The sequence below is a fragment of the Lithobates pipiens genome, unplaced genomic scaffold (assembly GCF_037356315.1).
Source record: "Lithobates pipiens isolate NorthernLeopardFrog02 unplaced genomic scaffold, aLitPip1_a1.2 Scaffold_28, whole genome shotgun sequence".
NCBI lineage: Eukaryota > Metazoa > Chordata > Amphibia > Anura > Ranidae > Lithobates > Lithobates pipiens.
Genome location: NW_027507789.1, coordinates 148,453,510 through 148,460,611, shown reverse-complemented (window position 1 = coordinate 148,460,611; position 7,102 = coordinate 148,453,510). Strand labels below are relative to the sequence as shown.

Genomic DNA, 7,102 nt, shown 5'->3' with positions numbered 1-7,102 from the left:
CTTGTGGCAGTTGTGCCCATTGCCCATTGATAAGGAAAGATAAAATATTCACTTTACCCAATGGACAGGTCTTTCGACCAAAACACTTTGTGAACTGTCAAACCCACGGGGTCATATATTTAATGACCTGTGAATGTGGTGCCTACTACGTAGGGAAAACTAAATGACGATTTTGGTATAGAACCTCCAAACATGCCTACAGCATGCAGATAGGGAATATCTATCTTCCCCTTGGGGGCACGTGGTAACAAAACATAATTACATTATGCCAAGAATTTCCTTCGCCGCTCTCGACAGAGTACACATTCCCAGTCGAGGTGGCGATTGGAATAAAATATTACTACAAATTGAGCAAAAGTGGATATATACACTTCAGGCCACACAATATCCAGGCTTGAACTAATCAATTTTTTTCGCACCCTTTTTAAAGGGGTATACTTCGGGCAAAACTAGCTAAGTTGGAGGAGTAGAAAATTGAGGGATGAGGCTTTATAGTAACTAAAGTCAGCCTTTTACTGAGTAACAATTTAAGATTAACACATAAAAAATAAATGAATAAATATTCCAACTATTTACCCTCTATGTCTGCCACTATGAGACACACAAGGGGGGTTTGGAATAAACATCAAATAAATTATAACTTAATAAAATTTAGGACAATCCTAATAATATATCACACATACCCTCAATATACACCCTCCACCGACACCAGTGCCCATCAATAATTAAAAATCAAAAATTAAATTGGACAAACTATATATTTTCCCCGGATCTAGAAATACAGATATTATACTAGCATAGATTTTGTTTGTTTTTTCTTTTTTCTCTTTTTCTTCCCTAGGGACGTAATAAATATCATTATAAAGGTATGATGAGAGAAATAATGATATGGACTACCTTCAAAAATATAATGATATTAAAACTCATGCCATTTATTATATTACTGTTAAAGTACAAATCGAGATAATTGTTTTGTAAATATGACATATCTTTATCTATTAAAATTCTTCTTCTTTCCCCATGCATTAGGGTATTGTGGGCATCGTAGTATCAATATCCACTAAGGTGGGGCGCCCTCGGAGGTATCACAGGCTTCCCCGCACGGGGAAAGGAGGGAGAACACAAGTATTATCTCCCGGCCTCTAATTCCCTCAGTCATATCATTTTGAATGGGGAAATAATCCCTGTGCCGGCGGCATTCCTTGATCGCCGCTGTACGGCGCATTGTGCGTAGTGTGCATGCGTGGGCGGTCGCCCTGTTGGCACGGGGTGGTCTGTATTGCGCATGCGCGCGCGCACGGCGTGACGTCACGCAAGTTGCGTCGGAGGTGACGGTAGTTCCGGGGCAGTGATTGCCTTCCGGAACGCCGAGGGGATGACAGGTGAATCGATGTATCGGCTCAGGTGTCTGAGGGAAGCAATGTGGGCTGGAACAGGCGCACCAATGAGGAGGAGAAAACGCACATGCATACAATCAGTAATTAAGTAAGTGGCATAAATAAAGCGCACATACTAGGATTCCTTCAGTTGAATCCTGGAGCGCCATAAGAAAAGGTCACACAGACAGGTATGGAATGTTTTGGAAGTGGATATTATTACTAATAATTTCTCTCTATTCACAATACTTTCTTGATGCATAGAAAGTTTTTTAACAATTGATTGGAATATTTTTATTTAAGTTTCATTACTATATTTGGTTGCAGTTCTCTTTGCACTGCTGCAGGCTTTGTTACATAACACCTGCAGCAGAGAGCTAATGCACACTTTACTGGCTATCCTCCAAGCCTAGCAAGCACAGCAAACAGGTAAAAAAACTCTCACAATGTTTCAATTCAACTCAATTTGAAGAGAACACTATACTCACATATCTTTATCACACTAGACTTCACATCAATAGTATCGGGCACCATGTTTTGTCTTTAACCACTTGCCTACTGGCCACTTAAACACCCCTCCTGCCCAGACCAATTTTCAGCTTTCGGTGCTCTCACACTTTGAATGACAATTACTCAGTCATGCAGCACTGTACCCAAATGGATTTTTTGTCCTTTTTTTCCCACAAATAGAGCTTTCTTTTGATGGTATTTGATCACCTCTGTTTTCTTTTATTTTTTGCTCAATAAATGAAAAAAGACCGAATTTTTTTAGTAAGAGGAATGGTGAGGTTTTTGGTGTTGTAATTTTTTTCCCACTATTCTTTGCAAAATGAAGATTTTTTTTGTTTTTTATTTTTTTTCCCCACAAAATTGTCAATGTAATAGGTTATTTCTCTCACATGGCATGTGTATACCACAAATGACACCCCAAAATAAATTCTGCTACTCCTCCTATATATATCGATACCACATGTGTGGGACTTTTTCACAGCCTGGCTGCTTAGAGAGATCCAACATTCAGGGAACGCCGTCACATGTTCTAGGAGCATAAATTACACATCTAACTTGTTGACTACCTATTACACTTTTGAAGGCCCTGGAGCACCAGGACAATGGCACGTGACACTGACATGGCACTGATGGCACATGGCACTGATACGTGGCACTGATGACACGTGACACTGATGTGACACGCACGACAGATGGCACTAATACGTGGCACTGATGACACTTGACACCGATGACAGATGGAACTAATATGTGGCTCTGATGACACGTGACACTGATGTGGCACTGATGACAGATGGCTCTAATACGTGGCACTGATGACAGATGGCACTAATAAGTTGCACTGATGACACCTGACACTGATGACAGATGGCACTAATACGTGGCAGTGATGACACGTGACACTGACACGTGGCACTAATGACACATGGCACTAGGGACAGGTGGCACTGGGGACACATGGCACTAGGGACAGTTGGCACTGGGGACACATGGCACTAGGGACAGGTGGCACTAGGGACAGGTGGCACTAGGGATGGGCAGCACTGGGGACACGTGGCACTAGAGACAGGTGGTACTGGGAACAGATGACACTATTAGGTGGCACTGGGGACAGGTGGCATTGATAGGTGGCACTGGGGATACATGGCACTGACAGGTGGCACTGGGGATAGATGGCACTGACAGGTGGCACTGGGGACAGGTCGCACTGGGGACAGATGGCACTGATAGGTGGCACAGGGGACAGATGGCACTGGGGACAGGTGGGAATGTGTGTGTGTTTCACTGTGTGTGTTTTTTACTGTGTGTGTGTGTGTTTTTGGGTGTGTGTGTGTGTGTACTCACTGACGCTGCAGCTGCAGCACAGAAGCTCGCCCTCCTCACACGCTGTCTCTGTGTGAGGAGGGGAGCCGGCGATGAGAGATGATCTCATATGCTTACATATGAGATCACCTCACATTGGACAGGCCAATCGAGTGCTAAATGGCTGCTGTGATTGGCCATTTAGCACGATCTGTGATTGGCTGTGTCCGAGGGACATGGCCAACACAGAACTTCCCCTTTGCGCGCCCGCTCTGTAGCCGTCTTTTGCCTATAGAGTGGGCGCGAAGTGGTTAATAAATTAATATATTAATTCACATCGATTAAGGCACATTAGGCTAATAAATTTATTATATGCACTATTTATTTATTTTCCAATCATTCAGCCAGCATGGCTGCACTTTTTTCATCACGGGACCTTGAGTCCATTCACCCCCCTTTCCCCCTCTTCCCCCCCCTTTTTTTTTTTTTTTCGGAATAACCAATTAATAATAATAATAATTTTTAGATTAATTTATGATCATAAATATATATAATTTTAAGGATATAAGTTACATAAATTATTAAATGAGATCACGTATTATATTCAATCCGACATAGATTTATATCTAGGCCGGTTTGAATAATGCATTAAGGAATTATCTTTCCCTTTCTATACAGAGATAATGTTAAATACATGATATTTATAAGTAATTTTGATATATTACTGCTTTCAGGTGCGGCCACCCACTGGGCGATACTGACCTCCCCCTTGTTCCCCTTGGGGAAACTCCAAAACACTGTCATCTCTTGTAAGCATGTGACTTCAAATACCTCTGTGGAATCTCCCCCCTTTTTCCTTCCCCCTCTCCCCCCCCCCATTTCTAGTGGGTGGGATGAGTGGGTGGGAACATCACGGCAGCAAACCCAGGATTACCCTTAGGGAGAAAATATAGTCCCTTTTAAACATCAGAATAAAAGTCTCTGGTTCAAGTGTAAACGATTTGGTGGAAATGGTAAATATTACATGTGAATAATAAGAATAATAACTACATACCGTATTTATCGGCGTATAACACGCACTTTTTTCCCCTTAAAATCAGGGGGAAATCGCGGGTGCGTGTTATACGCCGATACTCCGTGATTTCTGCACAATTTTTTGGGCTCTGGGCGGCTGAAAGCCGCCCAGAGCCCTTCTCGCGGCTTTCGGATGCTCTTGGACCTACTCGGCAGCTTTCGGCCGCTCTCGGACCTTCTCGGCGGCTTTTGGACGCTCTCGGACCTTCCGAGAGTGGCCGAAAGCTGCCGAGGTCCGAGAGAGGCCGAAAGCCGCCGAGAAGGTCCGAGAGCGGCTGAAAGCCGCTAAGAACTTCCGGGTGCCGCCGATATCGGGACATCTCGGCAGTGCCATTTTTAAAAACATAAGCGGACAATGCAGACGGACAAGCTGCATGTCAAGGCTGCAATGACGACAGGCTGCAATGACGAGGCTGCAATGAGGACAGGCTGCATGACAAGGCTGCAATGAGGACAGGCTGCATGACAAGGCTGCAATGAGGACAGGCTGCATGTCAAGGCTGCAATGAGGACAGGCTGCATGACAAAGGCTGCAATGAGGACAGGCTGCATGACAAGGCTGCAAATGACGCTGACGAGGCTTCAGATGGACACTGATAAGGCTGCATTGATGGGCATTTAAATGTAAGTTTTTTTTTCCTTAAATTTCCCTCCTAAAAGTTTTTTCCACAAAATTCCCTCCTAAACTTGTGTTGCGTGTTATACGCCTGGCGCGTGTTATACGCCGATAAATACGGTAATTAATTTCTTTACAAATTTTGATCTCTTTTCCTTTTTGATATTTCGCAGAAATGTGACAAAGTCGCCCTTTTATAGCATTGTCACCCCCTCAAGAAGACCGTAATCCCTAGATGGTTGAAATACATTGGGGTAGCAGGGTGCTTTATATTAAATGGTTTAATTCTATGGAATAATCTGAAGATTGTTGTAACCGTTTTCATATGAACTATGTATTAAGCGATGAACGTATTTTTATCAATCCAATTGTTCAAATAATGTATACCAGAGATCGAATTTTAAATCATTGTGGCTACAATGTTTTTTGGATTAATAAAAAAATCTTATTTTTATCTATCATTGTCTCTCATTGCTGCTTAAAAACCCCAAGGGGGACCCATTGTATGTTTTGCCTCCAGATCTTTAACCTCAGCAGAACAAAACTACTCCCGTATAGACAAGAAAGCTTTGGCCATTGTATGGGCCACAAAAAAAATTCACACGTACATCTATGGACGGGAGTTCACACTGATCACTGACCACAAACCGCTGTTGTCCATACTGAATCCTGAAGGAATTTCTACAACAACAGCATCTCGCTTACAAAGGTACGCTTTATTCTTGGGAGGTTATACTTATTCTATCAGATACCACTTCCACGAGGCCCATGGCAATGCAGATGCATTTTCCAGATTGCCAATTGGAGACCACCCACCTAGAGACATACGCATAGTGGAAATACACAGGCCACGGTCCTGCATGTCCACCTCCCTAATTGCCAGACATACAGCCACAGATCCCTTCCTGTCTCAGATATTCTTGTATGTACAGGCTGGATGGCCAGAGAAAGTCCCAGGTGAATTTCGTCCGTACTTTACCAGAAAATGTGATCTTGTGACTAATGCTGGTTGCCTACAGTGGGGCAATAGAGTGATTATACCTCACTATTTGCAACCATTTGCGACCCTGTGTCAAAGGGACAAAACACACAAAAAAAAGTACTGTTTAATTGATAACCTGACTTCAGTTAGATCTGCATTTTACCTTCTGGCAGCCAGGGAACTTGAACTTGGCTCTACGCAGAGCTTCAATCACATGCTCCTTGTTTTGGGTCTTGGTGCGGATGGACATAATGATCTGTCCAATGTGAACTCTGGCCACTGTGCCCTGAGGTTTCCCAAAAACAACACGCATTCCAGTCTGGAGCCTGTGGAGGTAAATATGTTAGAATCTGAGGAAAATGGCATAGAGATGTCTCCAATGCCCCTTAAAGCATTATGCATAGGTAGCAAAGTGCATACACAGCCAAGGATCATACTGTATGCAGCCATTGCACACCAGCTTCTGATTACAGAAAAAGTTGGTCGGCTGAATTAGCTGCAAGATAGAAAATTCTTAAAGTAGAATATGCATTTCTTGATCGTACATCACGGGACACAGGAGCTCATTATATAGTGGGTTATATAGGCACCTCTGGTAATTGGACACTGGTTAACCCGAATTAAGGAGAATTCCTCCCCTATATAACCCCTCCCATATGGGAGGCACCTCAGTTTTTTCGCCAGTGTCTATGGTGGTTGGTCACGTAAAACATGTGCTATGAAGAAAGCTCTGTGCAGGTCCCTGCGGGGGCCTAAGGGCTACAACAAACTGGATCCATATCTCGGGCCGATATTTGACTCCCAAGATGGTATGGTACCCGGGCCTCGTCAGCGAAGAAACGAGGTTTGGCCTGTAAGTCCTCTCCTATTGGAAGACTGGGCTCTGGGAAAACCAGACTTGGTGTACTGTTTACATAGTGGCACGAAAGTTTCTGGCAGAGTCTTTTACAAGGTCCAGGTAGGAGGTTCTTCTGAGAAAGAACCCCAGATAAACCTGAAGGTTGGCAAACTCTGCCCGCCGTGATGGGTGAAGGCTGGAATCTGTCTGTTTCAGCAATTCCTGCGACGAGGACAGGTAAGGGCAGTTAATCCTATATATAATTATATTATGGATTTCTTCATTTTGAGTAGTAGTATGTCTTACCTGGTTTCCACCACTAGAGGGAGTAAGAGCAGCCTGATGCATACTTACATGCCTTTCAGTACACACGCTCAGTGAAGCCTGGTTCTCCAGAGGTCTCA

The 7,102-nt window shown here is 43.6% G+C and overlaps 1 non-coding gene across 1 annotated transcript; it reads right to left on the bottom strand.

Moving 5' to 3' along the window:
• Positions 1 to 6,228: 6,228 nt before the first annotated feature.
• LOC143937615 (small nucleolar RNA SNORA70) lies at positions 6,229 to 6,362 on the bottom strand. Its single transcript, XR_013263706.1, has one exon. It is a non-coding gene; the product is annotated as a small nucleolar RNA SNORA70 (small nucleolar RNA).
• Positions 6,363 to 7,102: the final 740 nt, after the last annotated feature.